Genomic DNA, 25,748 nt, shown 5'->3' on the forward strand with positions numbered 1-25,748 from the left:
GATAATCATAATGAGAGTCTTAGACCATTCAGACGCGCTGCGGGTACGAAGCTTCGTGGCCAGATCGGCAGCACGATCTATCTAGTTTTGTTGGTCTTCAGTTCGAGTCTCGAAACTGAGAACTTTTTCAATATATTTTTCTTTTCTTTTTTTTACATTTTTTTTAGATATTTTTATCCTTTATTCCCACACTTACTACGAACTTTTCCAAATCTTATACTAGTAAAATAAAATTTTATGTCAAAATATTTCTATATTCATGAGAAATTTTAGGAGTCGAGTTCATGCACATGCGCAGAATTCAGTCGTATTCAAAACATTGTGATTTTAGACCAGAATGACACCACGTTAAAACTTTTAGTAGATAATCATAATGAGAGTCTTAGACCATTCAGACGCACTGCGGATATGAAGCTTCGTGGCCAGATTGGCAGCACGAGCCGTCTAGTTTTGCTGGTCTTCAGTTCGAGTCTCGAAACTGAGAACTTTTTAAATATATTTTTCTTTTCTTTTTTTTTACATTTTTCTTAGATATTTTTATCCTTTATTCCCACACTTACTACGAACTTTTCCAAATCTTATACTAGTAAAATAAAATTTTATGTCAAAATATTTCTATATTCAAGAGAAATTTTAGGAGTCGAGTTCATGCACATGCGCAGAATTCAGTCGTATTCAAAACATTGTGATTTTAGACCAGAATGACACCACGTTAAAAATTTTAGTAGATAATCATAATGAGAGTCTTAGACCATTCAGACGCACAGCGGATTCGAAGCTTCGTGGCCAGATCGGCAGCACGAGCCGTCTAGTTTTGCTGGTCTTCAGTTCGAGTCTCGAAACTGAGAACTTTTTCAATATATTTTTCTTTTCTTTTTTTTACATTTTTCTTAGATATTTTTATCCTTTATTCCCACACTTACTACGAGCTTTTCCAAATCTTATATTAGTAAAATAAAATTTTATGTCAAAATATTTCTATATTCAAGAGAAATTTTAGGAGTCGAGTTCACGCACATGCGCAGAATTCATTCCTATTCAAAACATTGTGCTTTTAGACCAGAATGACACCACGTTAAAACTTTTAGTGGATAATCATAATGAGAGTCTTAGACCATTCAGACGCGCTGCGGGTACGAAGCTTCGTGGCCAGATCGACAGCACGATCTATCTAGTTTTGTTGGTCTTCAGTTCGAGTCTCGAAACTGAGAACTTTTTAAATATATTTTTCTTTTCTTTTTTTTACATTTTTCTAACATATTTTTATCCTTTAATTCCCACACTTACTACGAAATTTTCCAAATCTTATACTACTAAAATAAAATTTTATGTCAAAATATTTCTATATTCAAGAGAAATTTTAGGAGTCGAGTTCATGCACATGCGCAGAATTCATTCCTATTCGAAACATTGTGCGTTTAGACCAGAATGACACCACGTTAAAACTTTTAGTGGATAATCATAATGAGAGTCTTAGACCATTCAGACGCGCTGCGAGAACGAAGCTTCGTGGCCACATCGGCAGCACGAGCCATCTAGTTTTGCTGGTCTTCAGTTCGAGTCTCGAAACTGAGAACTTTTTAAATATATTTTTCTTTTCTTTTTTTTACATTTTTCTAAGATATTTTTATCCTTTAATTCCCACACTTACTACGAAATTTTCCAAATCTTATACTACTAAAATAAAATTTTATGTCAAAATATTTCTATATTCAAGAGAAATTTTAGGAGTCGAGTTCATGCACATGCGCAGAATTCAGTCGTATTCAAAACATTGTGATTTTAGACCAGAATGACACCACGTTAAAACTTTTAGTAGATAATCATAATGAGAGTCTTAGACCATTCAGACGCACTGCGGATACGAAGCTACGTGGCCAGATCGGCAGCACGAGCCATCTAGTTTTGCTGGTCTTCAGTTCGAGTCTCGAAACTGAGAACTTTTTAAATATATTTTTCTTTTCTTTTTTTTACATTTTTCTTAGATATTTTTATCCTTTATTCCCACACTTACTACGAACTTTTCCAAATCTTATACTACTAAAATAAAATTTTATGTCAAAATATTTCTATATTCAACAGAAATTTTAGGAGTCGAGTTCACGCACATGCGCAGAATTCATTCCTATTCAAAACATTGTGCTTTTAGACCAGAATGACACCACGTTAAAACTTTTAGTGGATAATCATAATGAGAGTCTTAGACCATTCAGACGCGCTGCGGGTACGAAGCTTCGTGGCCAGATCGGCAGCACGATCCGTCTAGTTTTGTTGGTCTTCAGTTCGAGTCTCGAAACTGAGAACTTTTTAAATATATTTTTCTTTTCTTTTTTTTACATTTTTTTTAGATATTTTTATCCTTTATTCGAGCACTTACTACGAACTTTTCCAAATCTTATACTACTAAAATAAAATTTTATGTCAAAATATTTCTATATTCAAGAGAAATTTTAGTCGTCGAGTTCATGCACATGCGCAGAATTCAGTCGTATTCAAAACATTGTGCTTTTAGACCAGAATGACACCCCGTTAAAACTTTTAGTGGATAATCATAATGAGAGTCTTAGACCATTCAGACGCGCTGCGGGTACGAAGCTTCGTGGCCAGATCGGCAGCACGATCTATCTAGTTTTGTTGGTCTTCAGTTCGAGTCTCGAAACTGAGAACTTTTTCAATATATTTTTCTTTTCTTTTTTTTACATTTTTTTTAGATATTTTTATCCTTTATTCCCACACTTACTACGAACTTTTCCAAATCTTATACTAGTAAAATAAAATTTTATGTCAAAATATTTCTATATTCATGAGAAATTTTAGGAGTCGAGTTCATGCACATGCGCAGAATTCAGTCGTATTCAAAACATTGTGATTTTAGACCAGAATGACACCACGTTAAAACTTTTAGTAGATAATCATAATGAGAGTCTTAGACCATTCAGACGCACTGCGGATATGAAGCTTCGTGGCCAGATTGGCAGCACGAGCCGTCTAGTTTTGCTGGTCTTCAGTTCGAGTCTCGAAACTGAGAACTTTTTAAATATATTTTTCTTTTCTTTTTTTTACATTTTTCTTAGATATTTTTATCCTTTATTCCCACACTTACTACGAACTTTTCCAAATCTTATACTAGTAAAATAAAATTTTATGTCAAAATATTTCTATATTCAAGAGAAATTTTAGTCGTCGAGTTCATGCACATGCGCAGAATTCAGTCGTATTCAAAACATTGTGATTTTAGACCAGAATGACACCACGTTAAAAATTTTAGTAGATAATCATAATGAGAGTCTTAGACCATTCAGACGCACAGCGGATTCGAAGCTTCGTGGCCAGATCGGCAGCACGAGCCGTCTAGTTTTGCTGGTCTTCAGTTCGAGTCTCGAAACTGAGAACTTTTTAACTATATTTTTCTTTTCTTTTTTTTACATTTTTCTTAGATATTTTTATCCTTTATTCCCACACTTACTACGAGCTTTTCCAAATCTTATATTAGTAAAATAAAATTTTATGTCAAAATATTTCTATATTCAAGAGAAATTTTAGGAGTCGAGTTCACGCACATGCGCAGAATTCATTCCTATTCAAAACATTGTGCTTTTAGACCAGAATGACACCACGTTAAAACTTTTAGTGGATAATCATAATGAGAGTCTTAGACCATTCAGACGCGCTGCGGGTACGAAGCTTCGTGGCCAGATCGGCAGCACGATCTATCTAGTTTTGTTGGTCTTCAGTTCGAGTCTCGAAACTGAGAACTTTTTAAATATATTTTTCTTTTCTTTTTTTTACATTTTTCTAACATATTTTTATCCTTTAATTCCCACACTTACTACGAAATTTTCCAAATCTTATACTACTAAAATAAAATTTTATGTCAAAATATTTCTATATTCAAGAGAAATTTTAGGAGTCGAGTTCATGCACATGCGCAGAATTCATTCCTATTCGAAACATTGTGCGTTTAGACCAGAATGACACCACGTTAAAACTTTTAGTGGATAATCATAATGAGAGTCTTAGACCATTCAGACGCGCTGCGAGTACGAAGCCTCGTGGCCACATCGGCAGCACGAGCCATCTAGTTTTGCTGGTCTTCAGTTCGAGTCTCGAAACTGAGAACTTTTTAAATATATTTTTCTTTTCTTTTTTTTACATTTTTCTAAGATATTTTTATCCTTTAATTCCCACACTTACTACGAAATTTTCCAAATCTTATACTACTAAAATAAAATTTTATGTCAAAATATTTCTATATTCAAGAGAAATTTTAGGAGTCGAGTTCATGCACATGCGCAGAATTCAGTCGTATTCAAAACATTGTGATTTTAGACCAGAATGACACCACGTTAAAACTTTTAGTAGATAATCATAATGAGAGTCTTAGACCATTCAGACGCACTGCGGATACGAAGCTTCGTGGCCAGATCGGCAGCACGAGCCATCTAGTTTTGCTGGTCTTCAGTTCGAGTCTCGAAACTGAGAACTTTTTAAATATATTTTTCTTTTCTTTTTTTTACATTTTTCTTAGATATTTTTATCCTTTATTCCCACACTTACTACGAACTTTTCCAAATCTTATACTACTAAAATAAAATTTTATGTCAAAATATTTCTATATTCAACAGAAATTTTAGGAGTCGAGTTCACGCACATGCGCAGAATTCATTCCTATTCAAAACATTGTGCATTTATACCAGAATGACACCACGTTAAAACTTTTAGTGGATAATCATAATGAGAGTCTTAGACCATTCAGACGCGCTGCGGGTACGAAGCTTCGTGGCCAGATCGGCAGCACGATCCATCTAGTTTTGTTGGTCTTCAGTTCGAGTCTCGAAACTGAGAACTTTTTAAATATATTTTTCTTTTCTTTTTTTTACATTTTTCTAAGATATTTTTATCCTTTAATTCCCACACTTACTACGAAATTTTCCAAATCTTATACTACTAAAATAAAATTTTATGTCAAAATATTTCTATATTCAAGAGAAATTTTAGGAGTCGAGTTCATGCACATGCGCAGAATTCATTCCTGTTCGAAACATTGTGCGTTTAGACCAGAATGACACCACGTTAAAACTTTTAGTGGATAATCATAATGAGAGTCTTAGACCATTCAGACGCGCTGCGAGTACGAAGCTTCGTGGCCAGATCGGCAGCACGAGCCATCTAGTTTTGCTGGTCTTCAGTTCGAGTCTCGAAACTGAGAACTTTTTAAATATATTTTTCTTTTCTTTTTTTTACATTTTTCTTAGATATTTTTATTCTTTATTCCCACACTTACTACGAACTTTTCCAAATCTTATACTAGTAAAATAAAATTTTATGTCAAAATATTTCTATATTCAAGAGAAATTTTAGAAGTCGAGTTCACGCACATGCGCAGAATTCATTCCTATTCAAAACATTGTGCTTTTAGACCAGAATGACACCACGTTAAAACTTTTAGTGGATAATCATAATGAGAGTCTTAGACCATTCAGACGCGCTGCGGGTACGAAGCTTCGTGGCCAGATCGGCAGCACGAGCCATCTAGTTTTGCTGGTCTTCAGTTCGAGTCTCGAAACTGAGAACTTTTTCAATAGATTTTTCTTTTCTTTTTTTACATTTTTTTTAGATATTTTTATCCTTTATTCGAGCACTTACTACGAACTTTTCCAAATCTTATACTACTAAAATAAAATTTTATGTCAAAATATTTCTATATTCATGAGAAATTTTAGGAGTCGAGTTCATGCACATGCGCAGAATTCAGTCGTATTCAAAACATTGTGATTTTAGACCAGAATGACACCACGTTAAAACTTTTAGTAGATAATCATAATGAGAGTCTTAGACCATTCAGACGCACTGCGAATATGAAGCTTCGTGGCCAGATTGGCAGCACGAGCCGTCTAATTTTGCTGGTCTTCAGTTCGAGTCTCGAAACTGAGAACTTTTTAAATATATTTTTCTTTTCTTTTTTTTACATTTTTCTTAGATATTTTTATCCTTTATTCCCACACTTACTACGAACTTTTCCAAATCTTATACTAGTAAAATAAAATTTTATGTCAAAATATTTCTATATTCAAGAGAAATTTTAGGAGTCGAGTTCATGCACATGCGCAGAATTCAGTCGTATTCAAAACATTGTGATTTTAGACCAGAATGACACCACGTTAAAAATTTTAGTAGATAATCATAATGAGAGTCTTAGACCATTCAGACGCACAGCGGATTCGAAGCTTCGTGGCCAGATCGGCAGAACGAGCCGTCTAGTTTTGCTGGTCTTCAGTTCGAGTCTCGAAACTGAGAACTTTTTAACTATATTTTTCTTTTCTTTTTTTTACATTTTTCTTAGATATTTTTATCCTTTATTCCCACACTTACTACGAGCTTTTCCAAATCTTATATTAGTAAAATAAAATTTTATGTCAAAATATTTCTATATTCAAGAGAAATTTTAGGAGTCGAGTTCACGCACATGCGCAGAATTCATTCCTATTCAAAACATTGTGCTTTTAGACCAGAATGACACCACGTTAAAACTTTTAGTGGATAATCATAATGAGAGTCTTAGACCATTCAGACGCGCTGCGGGTACGAAGCTTCGTGGCCAGATCGGCAGCACGATCTATCTAGTTTTGTTGGTCTTCAGTTCGAGTCTCGAAACTGAGAACTTTTTAAATATATTTTTCTTTTCTTTTTTTTACATTTTTCTAACATATTTTTATCCTTTAATTCCCACACTTACTACGAAATTTTCCAAATCTTATACTACTAAAATAAAATTTTATGTCAAAATATTTCTATATTCAAGAGAAATTTTAGGAGTCGAGTTCATGCACATGCGCAGAATTCATTCCTATTCGAAACATTGTGCGTTTAGACCAGAATGACACCACGTTAAAACTTTTAGTGGATAATCATAATGAGAGTCTTAGACCATTCAGACGCGCTGCGAGTACGAAGCCTCGTGGCCACATCGGCAGCACGAGCCATCTAGTTTTGTTGGTCTTCAGTTCGAGTCTCGAAACTGAGAACTTTTTAAATATATTTTTCTTTTCTTTTTTTTACATTTTTCTAAGATATTTTTATCCTTTAATTCCCACACTTACTACGAAATTTTCCAAATCTTATACTACTAAAATAAAATTTTATGTCAAAATATTTCTATATTCAAGAGAAATTTTAGGAGTCGAGTTCATGCACATGCGCAGAATTCAGTCGTATTCAAAACATTGTGATTTTAGACCAGAATGACACCACGTTAAAACTTTTAGTAGATAATCATAATGAGAGTCTTAGACCATTCAGACGCACTGCGGATACGAAGCTTCGTGGCCAGATCGGCAGCACGAGCCATCTAGTTTTGCTGGTCTTCAGTTCGAGTCTCGAAACTGAGAACTTTTTAAATATATTTTTCTTTTCTTTTTTTTACATTTTTCTTAGATATTTTTATCCTTTATTCCCACACTTACTACGAACTTTTCCAAATCTTATACTACTAAAATAAAATTTTATGTCAAAATATTTCTATATTCAACAGAAATTTTAGGAGTCGAGTTCACGCACATGCGCAGAATTCATTCCTATTCAAAACATTGTGCATTTATACCAGAATGACACCACGTTAAAACTTTTAGTGGATAATCATAATGAGAGTCTTAGACCATTCAGACGCGCTGCGGGTACGAAGCTTCGTGGCCAGATCGGCAGCACGATCCATCTAGTTTTGTTGGTCTTCAGTTCGAGTCTCGAAACTGAGAACTTTTTAAATATATTTTTCTTTTCTTTTTTTTACATTTTTCTAAGATATTTTTATCCTTTAATTCCCACACTTACTACGAAATTTTCCAAATCTTATACTACTAAAATAAAATTTTATGTCAAAATATTTCTATATTCAAGAGAAATTTTAGGAGTCGAGTTCATGCACATGCGCAGAATTCATTCCTGTTCGAAACATTGTGCGTTTAGACCAGAATGACACCACGTTAAAACTTTTAGTGGATAATCATAATGAGAGTCTTAGACCATTCAGACGCGCTGCGAGTACGAAGCTTCGTGGCCAGATCGGCAGCACGAGCCATCTAGTTTTGCTGGTCTTCAGTTCGAGTCTCGAAACTGAGAACTTTTTAAATATATTTTTCTTTTCTTTTTTTTACATTTTTCTTAGATATTTTTATTCTTTATTCCCACACTTACTACGAACTTTTCCAAATATTATACTAGTAAAATAAAATTTTATGTCAAAATATTTCTATATTCAAGAGAAATTTTAGAAGTCGAGTTCACGCACATGCGCAGAATTCATTCCTATTCAAAACATTGTGCTTTTAGACCAGAATGACACCACGTTAAAACTTTTAGTGGATAATCATAATGAGAGTCTTAGACCATTCAGACGCGCTGCGGGTACGAAGCTTCGTGGCCAGATCGGCAGCACGAGCCATCTAGTTTTGCTGGTCTTCAGTTCGAGTCTCGAAACTGAGAACTTTTTCAATAGATTTTTCTTTTCTTTTTTTACATTTTTTTTAGATATTTTTATCCTTTATTCGAGCACTTACTACGAACTTTTCCAAATCTTATACTACTAAAATAAAATTTTATGTCAAAATATTTCTATATTCATGAGAAATTTTAGGAGTCGAGTTCATGCACATGCGCAGAATTCAGTCGTATTCAAAACATTGTGATTTTAGACCAGAATGACACCACGTTAAAACTTTTAGTAGATAATCATAATGAGAGTCTTAGACCATTCAGACGCACTGCGAATATGAAGCTTCGTGGCCAGATTGGCAGCACGAGCCGTCTAGTTTTGCTGGTCTTCAGTTCGAGTCTCGAAACTGAGAACTTTTTAAATATATTTTTCTTTTCTTTTTTTTACATTTTTCTTAGATATTTTTATCCTTTATTCCCACACTTACTACGAACTTTTCCAAATCTTATACTAGTAAAATAAAATTTTATGTCAAAATATTTCTATATTCAAGAGAAATTTTAGGAGTCGAGTTCATGCACATGCGCAGAATTCAGTCGTATTCAAAACATTGTGATTTTAGACCAGAATGACACCACGTTAAAAATTTTAGTAGATAATCATAATGAGAGTCTTAGACCATTCAGACGCACAGCGGATTCGAAGCTTCGTGGCCAGATCGGCAGAACGAGCCGTCTAGTTTTGCTGGTCTTCAGTTCGAGTCTCGAAACTGAGAACTTTTTAACTATATTTTTCTTTTCTTTTTTTTACATTTTTCTTAGATATTTTTATCCTTTATTCCCACACTTACTACGAGCTTTTCCAAATCTTATATTAGTAAAATAAAATTTTATGTCAAAATATTTCTATATTCAAGAGAAATTTTAGGAGTCGAGTTCACGCACATGCGCAGAATTCATTCCTATTCAAAACATTGTGCTTTTAGACCAGAATGACACCACGTTAAAACTTTTAGTGGATAATCATAATGAGAGTCTTAGACCATTCAGACGCGCTGCGGGTACGAAGCTTCGTGGCCAGATCGGCAGCACGATCTATCTAGTTTTGTTGGTCTTCAGTTCGAGTCTCGAAACTGAGAACTTTTTAAATATATTTTTCTTTTCTTTTTTTTACATTTTTCTAACATATTTTTATCCTTTAATTCCCACACTTACTACGAAATTTTCCAAATCTTATACTACTAAAATAAAATTTTATGTCAAAATATTTCTATATTCAAGAGAAATTTTAGGAGTCGAGTTCATGCACATGCGCAGAATTCATTCCTATTCGAAACATTGTGCGTTTAGACCAGAATGACACCACGTTAAAACTTTTAGTGGATAATCATAATGAGAGTCTTAGACCATTCAGACGCGCTGCGAGTACGAAGCCTCGTGGCCACATCGGCAGCACGAGCCATCTAGTTTTGCTGGTCTTCAGTTCGAGTCTCGAAACTGAGAACTTTTTAAATATATTTTTCTTTTCTTTTTTTTACATTTTTCTAAGATATTTTTATCCTTTAATTCCCACACTTACTACGAAATTTTCCAAATCTTATACTACTAAAATAAAATTTTATGTCAAAATATTTCTATATTCAAGAGAAATTTTAGGAGTCGAGTTCATGCACATGCGCAGAATTCAGTCGTATTCAAAACATTGTGATTTTAGACCAGAATGACACCACGTTAAAACTTTTAGTAGATAATCATAATGAGAGTCTTAGACCATTCAGACGCACTGCGGATACGAAGCTTCGTGGCCAGATCGGCAGCACGAGCCATCTAGTTTTGCTGGTCTTCAGTTCGAGTCTCGAAACTGAGAACTTTTTAAATATATTTTTCTTTTCTTTTTTTTACATTTTTCTTAGATATTTTTATCCTTTATTCCCACACTTACTACGAACTTTTCCAAATCTTATACTACTAAAATAAAATTTTATGTCAAAATATTTCTATATTCAACAGAAATTTTAGGAGTCGAGTTCACGCACATGCGCAGAATTCATTCCTATTCAAAACATTGTGCATTTATACCAGAATGACACCACGTTAAAACTTTTAGTGGATAATCATAATGAGAGTCTTAGACCATTCAGACGCGCTGCGGGTACGAAGCTTCGTGGCCAGATCGGCAGCACGATCTATCTAGTTTTGTTGGTCTTCAGTTCGAGTCTCGAAACTGAGAACTTTTTAAATATATTTTTCTTTTCTTTTTTTTACATTTTTCTAAGATATTTTTATCCTTTAATTCCCACACTTACTACGAAATTTTCCAAATCTTATACTACTAAAATAAAATTTTATGTCAAAATATTTCTATATTCAAGAGAAATTTTAGGAGTCGAGTTCATGCACATGCGCAGAATTCATTCCTGTTCGAAACATTGTGCGTTTAGACCAGAATGACACCACGTTAAAACTTTTAGTGGATAATCATAATGAGAGTCTTAGACCATTCAGACGCGCTGCGAGTACGAAGCTTCGTGGCCAGATCGGCAGCACGAGCCATCTAGTTTTGCTGGTCTTCAGTTCGAGTCTCGAAACTGAGAACTTTTTAAATATATTTTTCTTTTCTTTTTTTTACATTTTTCTTAGATATTTTAATTCTTTATTCCCACACTTACTACGAACTTTTCCAAATCTTATACTAGTAAAATAAAATTTTATGTCAAAATATTTCTATATTCAAGAGAAATTTTAGAAGTCGAGTTCACGCACATGCGCAGAATTCATTCCTATTCAAAACATTGTGCTTTTAGACCAGAATGACACCACGTTAAAACTTTTAGTGGATAATCATAATGAGAGTCTTAGACCATTCAGACGCGCTGCAGGGTACGAAGCTTCGTGGCCAGATCGGCAGCACGAGCCATTTAGTTTTGCTGGTCTTCAGTTCGAGTCTCGAAACTGAGAACTTTTTAAATATATTTTTCTTTTCTTTTTTTTACATTTTTTTAAGATATTTTTATCCTTTATTCCCACACTTACTACGAACTTTTGAAAATCTTATACTAGTAAAATAAAATTTTATGTCAAAATATTTCTATATTCAAGAGAAATTTTAGGAGTCGAGTTCACGCACATGCGCAGAATTCATTCCTATTCAAAACATTGTGATTTTAGACCAGAATGACACCACGTTAAAACTTTTAGTGGATAATCATAATGAGAGTCTTAGACCATTCAGACGCGCTGCGGGTACGAAGCTTCGTGGCCAGATCGGCAGCACGAGCCATCTAGTTTTGCTGGTCTTCAGTTCGAGTCTCGAAACTGAGAACTTTTTCAATAGATTTTTCTTTTCTTTTTTTACATTTTTTTTAGATATTTTTATCCTTTATTCGAGCACTTACTACGAACTTTTCCAAATCTTATACTACTAAAATAAAATTTTATGTCAAAATATTTCTATATTCAAGAGAAATTTTAGTCGTCGAGTTCATGCACATGCGCAGAATTCAGTCGTATTCAAAACATTGTGCTTTTTGACCAGAATGACACCACGTTAAAACTTTTAGTGGATAATAATAATGAGAGTCTTAGACCATTCAGACGCGCTGCGGGTACGAAGCTTCGTGGCCAGATCGGCAGCGCGAGCCATCTAGTTTTGCTGGTCTTCAGTTCGAGTCTCGAAACTGAGAACTTTTTAAATATATTTTTCTTTTCTTTTTTTTACATTTTTTTAAGATATTTTTATCCTTTATTCCCACACTTACTAAGAATTTTTCCAAATCTTATACTACTAAAATAAAATTTTATGTCAAAATATTTCTATATTCAACAGAAATTTTAGGAGTCGAGTTCACGCACATGCGCAGAATTCAGTCGTATTCAAAACATTGTGATTTTAGACCAGAATGAAACCACGTTAAAACTTTTAGTGGATAATCATAATGAGAGTCTTAGACCATTCAGACGCGCTGCGGGTACGAAGCTTCGTGGCCAGATCGGCAGCGCGAGCCATTTAGTTTTGTTGGTCTTCAGTTCGAGTCTCGAAACTGAGAACTTTTTAAATATATTTTTCTTTTCTTTTTTTTACATTTTTCTAAGATATTTTTATCCTTTAATTCCCACACTTACTACGAAATTTTCCAAATCTTATACTACTAAAATAAAATTTTATGTCAAAATATTTCGATATTCAAGAGAAATTTTAGGAGTCGAGTTCACGCACATGCGCAGAATTCATTCCTATTCAAAACATTGTGATTTTAGACCAGAATGACACCACGTTAAAACTTTTAGTGGATAATCATAATGAGAGTCTTAGACCATTCAGACGCGCTGCGAGTACGAAGCTTCGTGGCCAGATCGGCAGCACGAGCCATCTAGTTTTGCTGGTCTTCAGTTCGAGTCTCGAAACTGAGAACTTTTTCAATATATTTTTCTTTTCTTTTTTTTACATTTTTTTAGATATTTTTATCCTTTATTCCCACACTTACTACGAACTTTTCCAAATCTTATACTAGTAAAATAAAATTTTATGTCAAAATATTTCTATATTCAAGAGAAATTTTAGGAGTCGACTTCATGCACATGCGCAGAATTCAGTCGTATTCAAAACATTGTGATTTTAGACCAGAATGACACCACGTTAAAACTTTTAGTGGATAATCATAATGAGAGTCTTAGACCATTCAGACGCGCTGCGGGTACGAAGCTTCGTGGCCAGATCGGCAGCGCGAGCCATTTAGTTTTGTTGGTCTTCAGTTCGAGTCTCGAATCTGAGAACTTTTTAAATATATTTTTCTTTTCTTTTTTTCCCCTTTTTCTAAGATATTTTTATCCTTTAATTCCCACACTTACTACGAAATTTTCCAAATCTTATACTACTAAAATAAAATTTTATGTCAAAATATTTCGATATTCAAGAGAAATGTTAGGAGTCGAGTTCATGCACATGCGCAGAATTCATTCCTATTCGAAACATTGTGCGTTTAGACCAGAATGACACCACGTTAAAACTTTTAGTGGATAATCATAATGAGAGTCTTAGACCATTCAGACGCGCTGCGAGTACGAAGCTTCGTGGCCAGATCGGCAGCACGAGCCATCTAGTTTTGCTGGTCTTCAGTTCGATTCTCGAAACTGAGAACTTTTTAAATATATTTTTCTTTTCTTTTTTTTACATTTTTTTAAGATATTTTTATCCTTTATTCCCACACTTACTAAGAACTTTTCCAAATCTTATACTACTAAAATAAAATTTTATGTCAAAATATTTCTACATTCAAGAGAAATTTTAGGAGTCGAGTTCATGCACATGCGCAGAATTCATTCCTATTCAAAACATTGTGCTTTTAGACCAGAATGACACCACGTTAAAACTTTTAGTGGATAATCATAATGAGAGTCTTAGACCATTCAGACGCGCTGCGAGTACGAAGCTTCGTGGCCAGATCGGCAGCACGAGCCATCTAGTTTTGCTGGTCTTCAGTTCGAGTCTCGAAACTGAGAACTTTTTCAATATATTTTTCTTTTCTTTTTTTTACATTTTTTTTAGATATTTTTATCCTTTATTCCCACACTTACTACGAACTTTTCCAAATCTTATACTAGTAAAATAAAATTTTATGTCAAAATATTTCTATATTCAAGAGAAATTTTAGGAGTCGAGTTCATGCACATGCGCAGAATTCAGTCGTATTCAAAACATTGTGATTTTAGACCAGAATGACACCACGTTAAAACTTTTAGTAGATAATCATAATGAGAGTCTTAGACCATTCAGACGCACTGCGGATACGAAGCTTCGTGGCCAGATCGGCAGCACGAGCCATCTAGTTTTGCTGGTCTTCAGTTCGAGTCTCGAAACTGAGAACTTTTTAAATATATTTTTCTTTTCTTTTTTTTACATTTTTCTTAGATATTTTTATCCTTTATTCCCACACTTACTACGAACTTTTCCAAATCTTATACTAGTAAAATAAAATTTTATGTCAAAATATTTCTATATTCAAGAGAAATTTTAGGAGTCGAGTTCACGCACATGCGCAGAATTCATTCCTATTCAAAACATTGTGCTTTTAGACCAGAATGACACCACGTTAAAACTTTTAGTGGATAATCATAATGAGAGTCTTAGACCATTCAGACGCGCTGCGGGTACGAAGCTTCGTGGCCAGATCGGCAGCACGATCCATCTAGTTTTGTTGGTCTTCAGTTCGAGTCTCGAAACTGAGAACTTTTTAAATATATTTTTCTTTTCTTTTTTTTACATTTTTCTAAGATATTTTTATCCTTTAATTCCCACACTTACTACGAAATTTTCCAATTCTTATACTACTAAAATAAAATTTTATGTCAAAATATTTCTATATTCAAGAGAAATTTTAGGAGTCGAGTTCATGCACATGCGCAGAATTCATTCCTATTCAAAACATTGTGCTTTTAGACCAGAATGACACCACGTTAAAACTTTTAGTGGATAATCATAATGAGAGTCTTAGACCATTCAGACGCGCTGCGAGTACGAAGCTTCGTGGCCAGATCGGCAGCACGAGCCATCTAGTTTTGCTGGTCTTCAGTTCGAGTCTCGAAACTGAGAACTTTTTCAATATATTTTTCTTTTCTTTTTTTTACATTTTTCTTAGATATTTTTATCCTTTATTCCCACACTTACTACGAACTTTTCCAAATCTTATACTAGTAAAATAAAATTTTATGTCAAAATATTTCTATATTCAAGAGAAATTTTAGGAGTCGAGTTCACGCACATGCGCAGAATTCATTCCTATTCAAAACATTGTGCTTTTAGACCAGAATGACACCACGTTAAAACTTTTAGTGGATAATCATAATGAGAGTCTTAGACCATTCAGACGCGCTGCGGGTACGAAGCTTCGTGGCCAGATCGGCAGCACGATCCATCTAGTTTTGTTGGTCTTCAGTTCGAGTCTCGAAACTGAGAACTTTTTAAATATATTTTTCTTTTCTTTTTTTTACATTTTTCTAAGATATTTTTATCCTTTAATTCCCACACTTACTACGAAATTTTCCAATTCTTATACTACTAAAATAAAATTTTATGTCAAAATATTTCTATATTCAAGAGAAATTTTAGGAGTCGAGTTCATGCACATGCGCAGAATTCATTCCTATTCAAAACATTGTGCTTTTAGACCAGAATGACACCACGTTAAAACTTTTAGTGGATAATCATAATGAGAGTCTTAGACCATTCAGACGCGCTGCGAGTACGAAGCTTCGTGGCCAGATCGGCAGCACGAGCCATCTAGTTTTGCTGGTCTTCAGTTCGAGTCTCGAAACTGAGAACTTTTTCAATATATTTTTCTTTTCTTTTTTTTACATTTTTTTTAGATATTTTTATCCTTTATTCCCACACTTACTACGAACTTTTCCAAATCTTATACTTGTAAAATAAAATTTTATGTCAAAATATTTCTATATTCAAGAGAAATTTTAGGAGTCGAGTTCATGCACATGCGCAGAATTCAGTCGTATTCAAAACATTGTGATTTTAGACCAGAATGACACCACGTTAAAACTTTTAGTAGATAATCATAATGAGAGTCTTAGACCATTCAGACGCACTGCGGATACGAAGCTTCGTGGCCAGATCGGCAGCACGAGCCATCTAGTTTTGCTGGTCTTCAGTTCGTGTCTCGAAACTGAGAACTTTTTAAATATATTTTTCTTTTCTTTTTTTTTACATTTTTCTTAGATATTTTTATCCTTTATTCCCACACTTACTACGAACTTTTCCAAATCTTATACTAGTAAAAAATAATTTTATGTCAAAATATTTCTATATTCAAGAGAAATTTTAGGAGTCGAGTTCATGCACATGCGCAGAATTCATTCCTATTCAAAACATTGTGCTTTTAGACCAGAATGACACCACGTTAAAACTTTTAGTGGATAATCATAATGAGAGTCTTAGACCATTCAGACGCGCTGCGAGTACGAAGCTTCGTGGCCAGATCGGCAGCACGAGCCATCTAGTTTTGCTGGTCTTCAGTTCGAGTCTCGAAACTGAGAACTTTTTCAATATATTTTTCTTTTCTTTTTTTTACATTTTTTTTAGATATTTTTATCCTTTATTCCCACACTTACTACGAACTTTTCCAAATCTTATACTTGTAAAATAAAATTTTATGTCAAAATATTTCTATATTCAAGAGAAATTTTAGGAGTCGAGTTCATGCACATGCGCAGAATTCAGTCGTATTCAAAACATTGTGATTTTAGACCAGAATGACACCACGTTAAAACTTTTAGTAGATAATCATAATGAGAGTCTTAGACCATTCAGACGCACTGCGGATACGAAGCTTCGTGGCCAGATCGGCAGCACGAGCCATCTAGTTTTGCTGGTCTTCAGTTCGTGTCTCGAAACTGAGAACTTTTTAAATATATTTTTCTTTTCTTTTTTTTTACATTTTTCTTAGATATTTTTATCCTTTATTCCCACACTTACTACGAACTTTTCCAAATCTTATACTAGTAAAAAATAATTTTATGTCAAAATATTTCTATATTCAAGAGAAATTTTAGGAGTCGAGTTCACGCACATGCGCAGAATTCATTCCTATTCAAAACATTGTGCTTTTAGACCAGAATGACACCACGTTAAAACTTTTAGTGGATAATCATAATGAGAGTCTTAGACCATTCAGACGCGCTGCGGGTACGAAGCTTCGTGGCCAGATCGGCAGCACGAGCCATTTAGTTTTGCTGGTCTTCAGTTCGATTCTCGAAACTGAGAACTTTTTAAATATATTTTTCTTTTCTTTTTTTTACATTTTTCTAAGATATTTTTATCCTTTAATTCCCACACTTACTACGAAATTTTCCAAATCTTATACTACTAAAATAAAATTTTATGTCAAAATATTTCTATATTCAAGAGAACTTTTAGGAGTCGAGTTCACGCACATGCGCAGAATTCATTCGTATTCAAAACATTGTGCTTTTGGACAAGAATGACACCACGTTAAAAATTTTAGTGAATAATCATAATGAGAGTCTTAGACCATTCAGACGCGCTGCAGGTACGAAGATTCGTGGCCAGATAGGCAGCACGAGCCATCTAGTTTTGCTGGTCTTCAGTTCGAGTCTCGAAACTGAGAACTTTTTAAATATATTCTTCTTTTCTTTTTTTACATTTTTTTTAGATATTTTTATCCTTTATTCCCACACTTACTACGAACTTTTGAAAATCTTATACTAGTAAAATAAAATTTTATGTCAAAATATTTCTATATTCAAGAGAAATTTTAAGAGTCGAGTTCATGCACATGCGCAGAATTCAGTCGTATTCAAAACATTGTGATTTTAGACCAGAATGACACCACGTTAAAACTTTTAGTGGATAATCATAATGAGAGTTTTAGACCATTCAGACGCGCTGCGAGTACGAAGCTTCGTGGCCATATCGGCAGCACGAGCCATCTAGTTTTGCTGGTCTTCAGTTCGAGTCTCGAAACTGAGAACTTTTTCAATATATTTTTCTTTTCTTTTTTTTACATTTTTTTAAGATATTTTTATCCTTTATTCGAGCACTTACTACGAACTTTTCCAAATCTTATACTACTAAAATAAAATTTTATGTCAAAATATTTCTATATTCAAGAGAAATTTTAGGAGTCGAGTTCACGCACATGCGCAGAATTCATTCCTATTCAAAACATTGTGCTTTTAGACCAGAATGACACCACGTTAAAACTTTTAGTGGATAATCATAATGAGAGTCTTAGACCATTAAGACGCGCTGCGGGTACGAAGCTTCGTGGCCAGATCGGCAGCACGAGCCATTTAGTTTTGCTGGTCTTCAGTTCGAGTCTCGAAACTGAGAACTTTTTCAATATATTTTTCTTTTCTTTTTTTTACATTTTTTTTAGATATTTTTATCCTTTATTCCCACACTTATTACGAACTTTTCCAAATCTTATACTAGTAAAATAAAATTTTATGTCAAAATATTTCTATATTCAAGAGAAATTTTAGAAGTCGAGTTCACGCACATGCGCAGAATTCATTCCTATTCAAAACATTGTGCTTTTAGACCAGAATGACACCGCGTTAAAACTTTTAGTGGATAATCATAATGAGAGTCTTAGACCATTCAGACGCGCTGCGGGTACGAAGCTTCGTGGCCAGATCGGCAGCACGAGCCATTTAGTTTTGCTGGTCTTCAGTTCGATTCTCGAAACTGAGAACTTTTTAAATATATTTTTCTTTTCTTTTTTTTACATTTTTTTTAGATATTTTTATCCTTTATTCCCACACTTACTACGAAATTTTCCAAATCTTATACTACTAAAATAAAATTTTATGTCAAAATATTTCTATATTCAAGAGAAATTTTAGGAGTCGAGTTCATGCACATGCGCAGAATTCAGTCGTATTCAAAACATTGTGATTTTAGACCAGAATGACACCACGTTAAAACTTTTAGTGGATAATCATAATGAGAGTTTTAGACCATTCAGACGCGCTGCGGGTACGAAGCTTCGTGGCCAGATCGGCAGCGCGAGCCATCTAGTTTTGCTGGTCTTCAGTTCGAGTCTCGAAACTGAGAACTTTTTAAATATATTTTTCTTTTCTTTTTTTTACATTTTTTTAAGATATTTTTATCCTTTATTCCCACACTTACTAAGAACTTTTCCAAATCTTATACTACTAAAATAAAATTTTATGTCAAAATATTTCTATATTCAACAGAAATTTTAGGAGTCGAGTTCACGCACATGCGCAGAATTCAGTCGTATTCAAAACATTGTGCTTTTAGACCAGAATGACACCACGTTAAAACTTTTAGTGGATAATCATAATGAGAGTCTTAGACCATTCAGACGCGCTGCGGGTACGAAGCTTCGTGGCCAGATCGGCAGCGCGAGCCATCTAGTTTTTTTGGTCTTCAGTTCGAGTCTCGAAACTGAGAACTTTTTAAATATATTTTTCTTTTCTTTTTTTTACATTTTTCTAAGATATTTTTATCCTTTAATTCCCACACTTACTACGAAATTTTCCAAATCTTATACTACTAAAATAAAATTTTATGTCAAAATATTTCTATATTCAAGAGAAATTTTAGGAGTCGAGTTCATGCACATGCGCAGAATTCATTCCTATTCGAAACATTGTGCGTTTAGACCAGAATGACACCACGTTAAAACTTTTAGTGGATAATCATAATGAGAGTCTTAGACCATTCAGACGCGCTGCGGGGACGAAGCTTCGTGGCCAGATCGGCAGCACGAGCCATCTAGTTTTGCTGGTCTTCAGTTCGAGTCTCGAAACTGAGAACTTTTTAAATATATTCTTCTTTTCTTTTTTTACATTTTTTTTAGATATTTTTATCCTTTATTCCCACACTTACTACGAACTTTTGAAAATCTTATACTAGTAAAATAAAATTTTATGTCAAAATATTTCTATATTCAAGAGAAATTTTAAGAGTCGAGTTCATGCACATACGCAGAATTCAGTCGTATTCAAAACATTGTGATTTTAGACCAGAATGACACCACGTTAAAACTTTTAGTGGATAATCATAATGAGAGTTTTAGACCATTCAGACGCGCTGCGAGTACGAAGCTTCGTGGCCAGATCGGCAGCACCAGCCATCTAGTTTTGCTGGTCTTCAGTTCGAGTCTCGAAACTGAGAACTTTTTCAATATATTTTTCTTTTCTTTTTTTTACATTTTTTTAAGATATTTTTATCCTTTATTCGAGCACTTACTACGAACTTTTCCAAATCTTATACTACTAAAATAAAATTTTATGTCAAAATATTTCTATATTCAAGAGAAATTTTAGGAGTCGAGTTCACGCACATGCGCAGAATTCATTCCTATTCAAAACATTGTGCTTTTAGACCAGAATGACACCACGTTAAAACTTTTAGTGGATAATCATAATGAGAGTCTTAGACCATTAAGACGCGCTGCGGGTACGAAGCTTCGTGGCCAGATCGGCAGCACGAGCCATTTAGTTTTGCTGGTCTTCAGTTCGAGTCTCGAAACTGAGAACTTTTTCAATATATTTTTCTTTTCTTTTTTTTACATTTTTTTTAGATATTTTTATCCTTTATTCCCACACTTATTACGAACTTTTCCAAATCTTATACTAGTAAAATAAAATTTTATGTCAAAATATTTCTATATTCAAGAGAAATTTTAGAAGTCGAGTTCACGCACATGCGCAGAATTCATTCCTATTCAAAACATTGTGCTTTTAGACCAGAATGACACCACGTTAAAACTTTTAGTGGATAATCATAATGAGAGTCTTAGACCATTCAGACGCGCTGCGGGTACGAAGCTTCGTGGCCAGATCGGCAGCACGAGCCATTTAGTTTTGCTGGTCTTCAGTTCGATTCTCGAAACTGAGAACTTTTTAAATATATTTTTCTTTTCTTTTTTTTACATTTTTTTTAGATATTTTTATCCTTTATTCCCACACTTACTACGAAATTTTCCAAATCTTATACTACTAAAATAAAATTTTATGTCAAAATATTTCTATATTCAAGAGAAATTTTAGGAGTCGAGTTCATGCACATGCGCAGAATTCAGTCGTATTCAAAACATTGTGATTTTAGACCAGAATGACACCACGTTAAAACTTTTAGTGGATAATCATAATGAGAGTTTTAGACCATTCAGACGCGCTGCGGGTACGAAGCTTCGTGGCCAGATCGGCAGCGCGAGCCATCTAGTTTTGCTGGTCTTCAGTTCGAGTCTCGAAACTGAGAACTTTTTAAATATATTTTTCTTTTCTTTTTTTTACATTTTTTTAAGATATTTTTATCCTTTATTCCCACACTTACTAAGAACTTTTCCAAATCTTATACTACTAAAATAAAATTTTATGTCAAAATATTTCTATATTCAACAGAAATTTTAGGAGTCGAGTTCACGCACATGCGCAGAATTCAGTCGTATTCAAAACATTGTGCTTTTAGACCAGAATGACACCACGTTAAAACTTTTAGTGGATAATCATAATGAGAGTCTTAGACCATTCAGACGCGCTGCGGGTACGAAGCTTCGTGGCCAGATCGGCAGCGCGAGCCATCTAGTTTTTTTGGTCTTCAGTTCGAGTCTCGAAACTGAGAACTTTTTAAATATATTTTTCTTTTCTTTTTTTTACATTTTTCTAAGATATTTTTATCCTTTAATTCCCACACTTACTACGAAATTTTCCAAATCTTATACTACTAAAATAAAATTTTATGTCAAAATATTTCTATATTCAAGAGAAATTTTAGGAGTCGAGTTCATGCACATGCGCAGAATTCATTCCTATTCGAAACATTGTGCGTTTAGACCAGAATGACACCACGTTAAAACTTTTAGTGGATAATCATAATGAGAGTCTTAGACCATTCAGACGCGCTGCGGGGACGAAGCTTCGTGGCCAGATCGGCAGCACGAGCCATCTAGTTTTGCTGGTCTTCAGTTCGAGTCTCGAAACTGAGAACTTTTTAAATATATTCTTCTTTTCTTTTTTTACATTTTTTTTAGATATTTTTATCCTTTATTCCCACACTTACTACGAACTTTTGAAAATCTTATACTAGTAAAATAAAATTTTATGTCAAAATATTTCTATATTCAAGAGAAATTTTAAGAGTCGAGTTCATGCACATGCGCAGAATTCAGTCGTATTCAAAACATTGTGATTTTAGACCAGAATGACACCACGTTAAAACTTTTAGTGGATAATCATAATGAGAGTTTTAGACCATTCAGACGCGCTGCGAGTACGAAGCTTCGTGGCCAGATCGGCAGCACCAGCCATCTAGTTTTGCTGGTCTTCAGTTCGAGTCTCGAAACTGAGAACTTTTTCAATATATTTTTCTTTTCTTTTTTTTACATTTTTTAAAGATATTTTTATCCTTTATTCAAGCACTTACTACGAACTTTTCCAAATCTTATACTACTAAAATAAAATTTTATGTCAAAATATTTCTATATTCAAGAGAAATTTTAGGAGTCGAGTTCACGCACATGCGCAGAATTCATTCCTATTCAAAACATTGTGCTTTTAGACCAGAATGACACCACGTTAAAACTTTTAGTGGATAATCATAATGAGAGTCTTAGACCATTAAGACGCGCTGCGGGTACGAAGCTTCGTGGCCAGATCGGCAGCACGAGCCATTTAGTTTTGCTGGTCTTCAGTTCGAGTCTCGAAACTGAGAACTTTTTCAATATATTTTTCTTTTCTTTTTTTTACATTTTTTTTAGATATTTTTATCCTTTATTCCCACACTTATTACGAACTTTTCCAAATCTTATACTAGTAAAATAAAATGTTATGTCAAAATATTTCTATATTCAAGAGAAATTTTAGAAGTCGAGTTCACGCACATGCGCAGAATTCATTCCTATTCAAAACATTGTGCTTTTAGACCAGAATGACACCACATTAAAACTTTTAGTGGATAATCATAATGAGAGTCTTAGACCATTCAGACGCGCTGCGGGTACGAAGCTTCGTGGCCAGATCGGCAGCACGAGCCATTTAGTTTTGCTGGTCTTCAGTTCGATTCTCGAAACTGAGAACTTTTTAAATATATTTTTCTTTTCTTTTTTTTACATTTTTCTAAGATATTTTTATCCTTTAATTCCCACACTTACTACGAAATTTTCCAAATCTTATACTACTAAAATAAAATTTTATGTCAAAATATTTCTATATTCAAGAGATTTTAGGAGTCGAGTTCACGCACATGCGCAGAATTCATTCGTATTCAAAACATTGTGCTTTTGGACAAGAATGACACCACGTTAAAACTTTTAGTGGATAATCATAATGAGAGTCTTAGACCATTCAGACGCGCTGCGGGTACGAAGCTTCGTGGCCAGATCGGCAGCACGAGCCATTTAGTTTTGCTGGTCTTCAGTTCGATTCTCGAAACTGAGAACTTTTTAAATATATTTTTCTTTTCTTTTTTTTACATTTTTCTAAGATATTTTTATCCTTTAATTCCCACACTTACTACGAAATTTTCCAAATCTTATACTACTAAAATAAAATTTTATGTCAAAATATTTCTATATTCAAGAGATTTTAGGAGTCGAGTTCACGCACATGCGCAGAATTCATTCGTATTCAAGACATTGTGCTTTTGGACAAGAATGACACCACGTTAAAACTTTTAGTGGATAATCATAATGAGAGTCTTAGACCATTCAGACGCGCTGCAGGTACGAAGATTCGTGGCCAGATCGGCAGCACGAGCCATCTAGTTTTGCTGGTCGTCAGTTCGAGTCTCGAAACTGAGAACTTTTTAAATATATTCTTCTTTTCTTTTTTTACATTTTTTTTAGATATTTTTATCCTTTATTCCCACACTTACTACGAACTTTTGAAAATCTTATACTAGTAAAATAAAATTTTATGTCAAAATATTTCTATATTCAAGAGAAATTTTAGGAGTCGAGTTCATGCACATGCGCAGAATTCAGTCGTATTCAAAACATTGTGATTTTAGACCAGAATGACACCACGTTAAAACTTTTAGTGGATAATCATAATGAGAGTTTTAGACCATTCAGACGCGCTGCGGGTACGAAGCTTCGTGGCCAGATCGGCAGCGCGAGCCATCTAGTTTTGCTGGTCTTCAGTTCGAGTCTCGAAACTGAGAACTTTTTAAATATATTTTTCTTTTCTTTTTTTTACATTTTTTTAAGATATTTTTATCCTTTATTCCCACACTTACTAAGAACTTTTCCAAATCTTATACTACTAAAATAAAATTTTATGTCAAAATATTTCTATATTCAACAGAAATTTTAGGAGTCGAGTTCACGCACATGCGCAGAATTCAGTCGTATTCAAAACATTGTGCTTTTAGACCAGAATGACACCACGTTAAAACTTTTAGTGGATAATCATAATGAGAGTCTTAGATCATTCAGACGCGCTGCGGGTACGAAGCTTCGTGGCCAGATCGGCAGCGCGAGCCATCTAGTTTTTTTGGTCTTCAGTTCGAGTCTCGAAACTGAGAACTTTTTAAATATATTTTTCTTTTCTTTTTTTTACATTTTTCTAAGATATTTTTATCCTTTAATTCCCACACTTACTACGAAATTTTCCAAATCTTATACTACTAAAATAAAATTTTATGTCAAAATATTTCTATATTCAAGAGAAATTTTAGGAGTCGAGTTCATGCACATGCGCAGAATTCATTCCTATTCGAAACATTGTGCGTTTAGACCAGAATGACACCACGTTAAAACTTTTAGTGGATAATCATAATGAGAGTCTTAGACCATTCAGACGCGCTGCGAGTACGAAGCTTCGTGGCCAGCTCGGCAGCACGAGCCATCTAGTTTTGCTGGTCTTCAGTTCGAGTCTCGAAACTGAGAACTTTTTAAATATATTTTTCTTTTCTTTTTTTTACATTTTTCTTAGATATTTTTATCCTTTATTCACACACTTACTACGAACTTTTCCAAATCTTATACTAGTTAAATAAAATTTTATGTCAAATTATTTCTATATTAAGAGAAATTTTAGAAGTCGAGTTCACGCACATGCGCAGAATTCATTCCTATTCAAAACATTGTGCTTTTAGACCAGAATGACACCACGTTAAAACTTTTAGTGGATAATCATAATGAGAGTCTTAGACCATTCAGACGCGCTGCGGGTACGAAGCTTCGTGGCCAGATCGGCAGCACGAGCCATTTAGTTTTGCTGGTCTTCAGTTCGAGTCTCGAAACTGAGAACTTTTTCAATATATTTTTCTTTTCTTTTTTTTACATTTTTTTTAGATATTTTTATCCTTTATTCCCACACTTACTACGAACTTTTCCAAATCTTATACTAGTAAAATAAAATTTTATGTCAAAATATTTCTATATTCAAGAGAAATTTTAGAAGTCGAGTTCACGCACATGCGCAGAATTCATTCCTATTCAAAACATTGTGCTTTTAGACCAGAATGACACCACGTTAAAACTTTTAGTGGATAGTCATAATGAGAGTCTTAGACCATTCAGACGCGCTGCGGGTACGAAGCTTCGTGGCCAGATCGGCAGCACGAGCCATTTAGTTTTGCTGGTCTTCAGTTCGATTCTTGAAACTGAGAACTTTTTCAATATATTTTTCTTTTCTTTTTTTTAAATTTTTTTAAGATATTTTTATGCTTTATTCCCACACTTACTAAGAACTTTTCCAAATCTTATACTACTAAAATAAAATTTTATGTCAAAATATTTCTATATTCAACAGAAATTTTAGGAGTCGAGTTCACGCACATGCGCAGAATTCAATCCTATTCAAAAGATTGTGCT

The sequence above is a fragment of the Argiope bruennichi genome, chromosome X2, assembly GCF_947563725.1.
Source record: "Argiope bruennichi chromosome X2, qqArgBrue1.1, whole genome shotgun sequence".
Taxonomy (NCBI): Eukaryota; Metazoa; Arthropoda; class Arachnida; order Araneae; family Araneidae; genus Argiope; species Argiope bruennichi.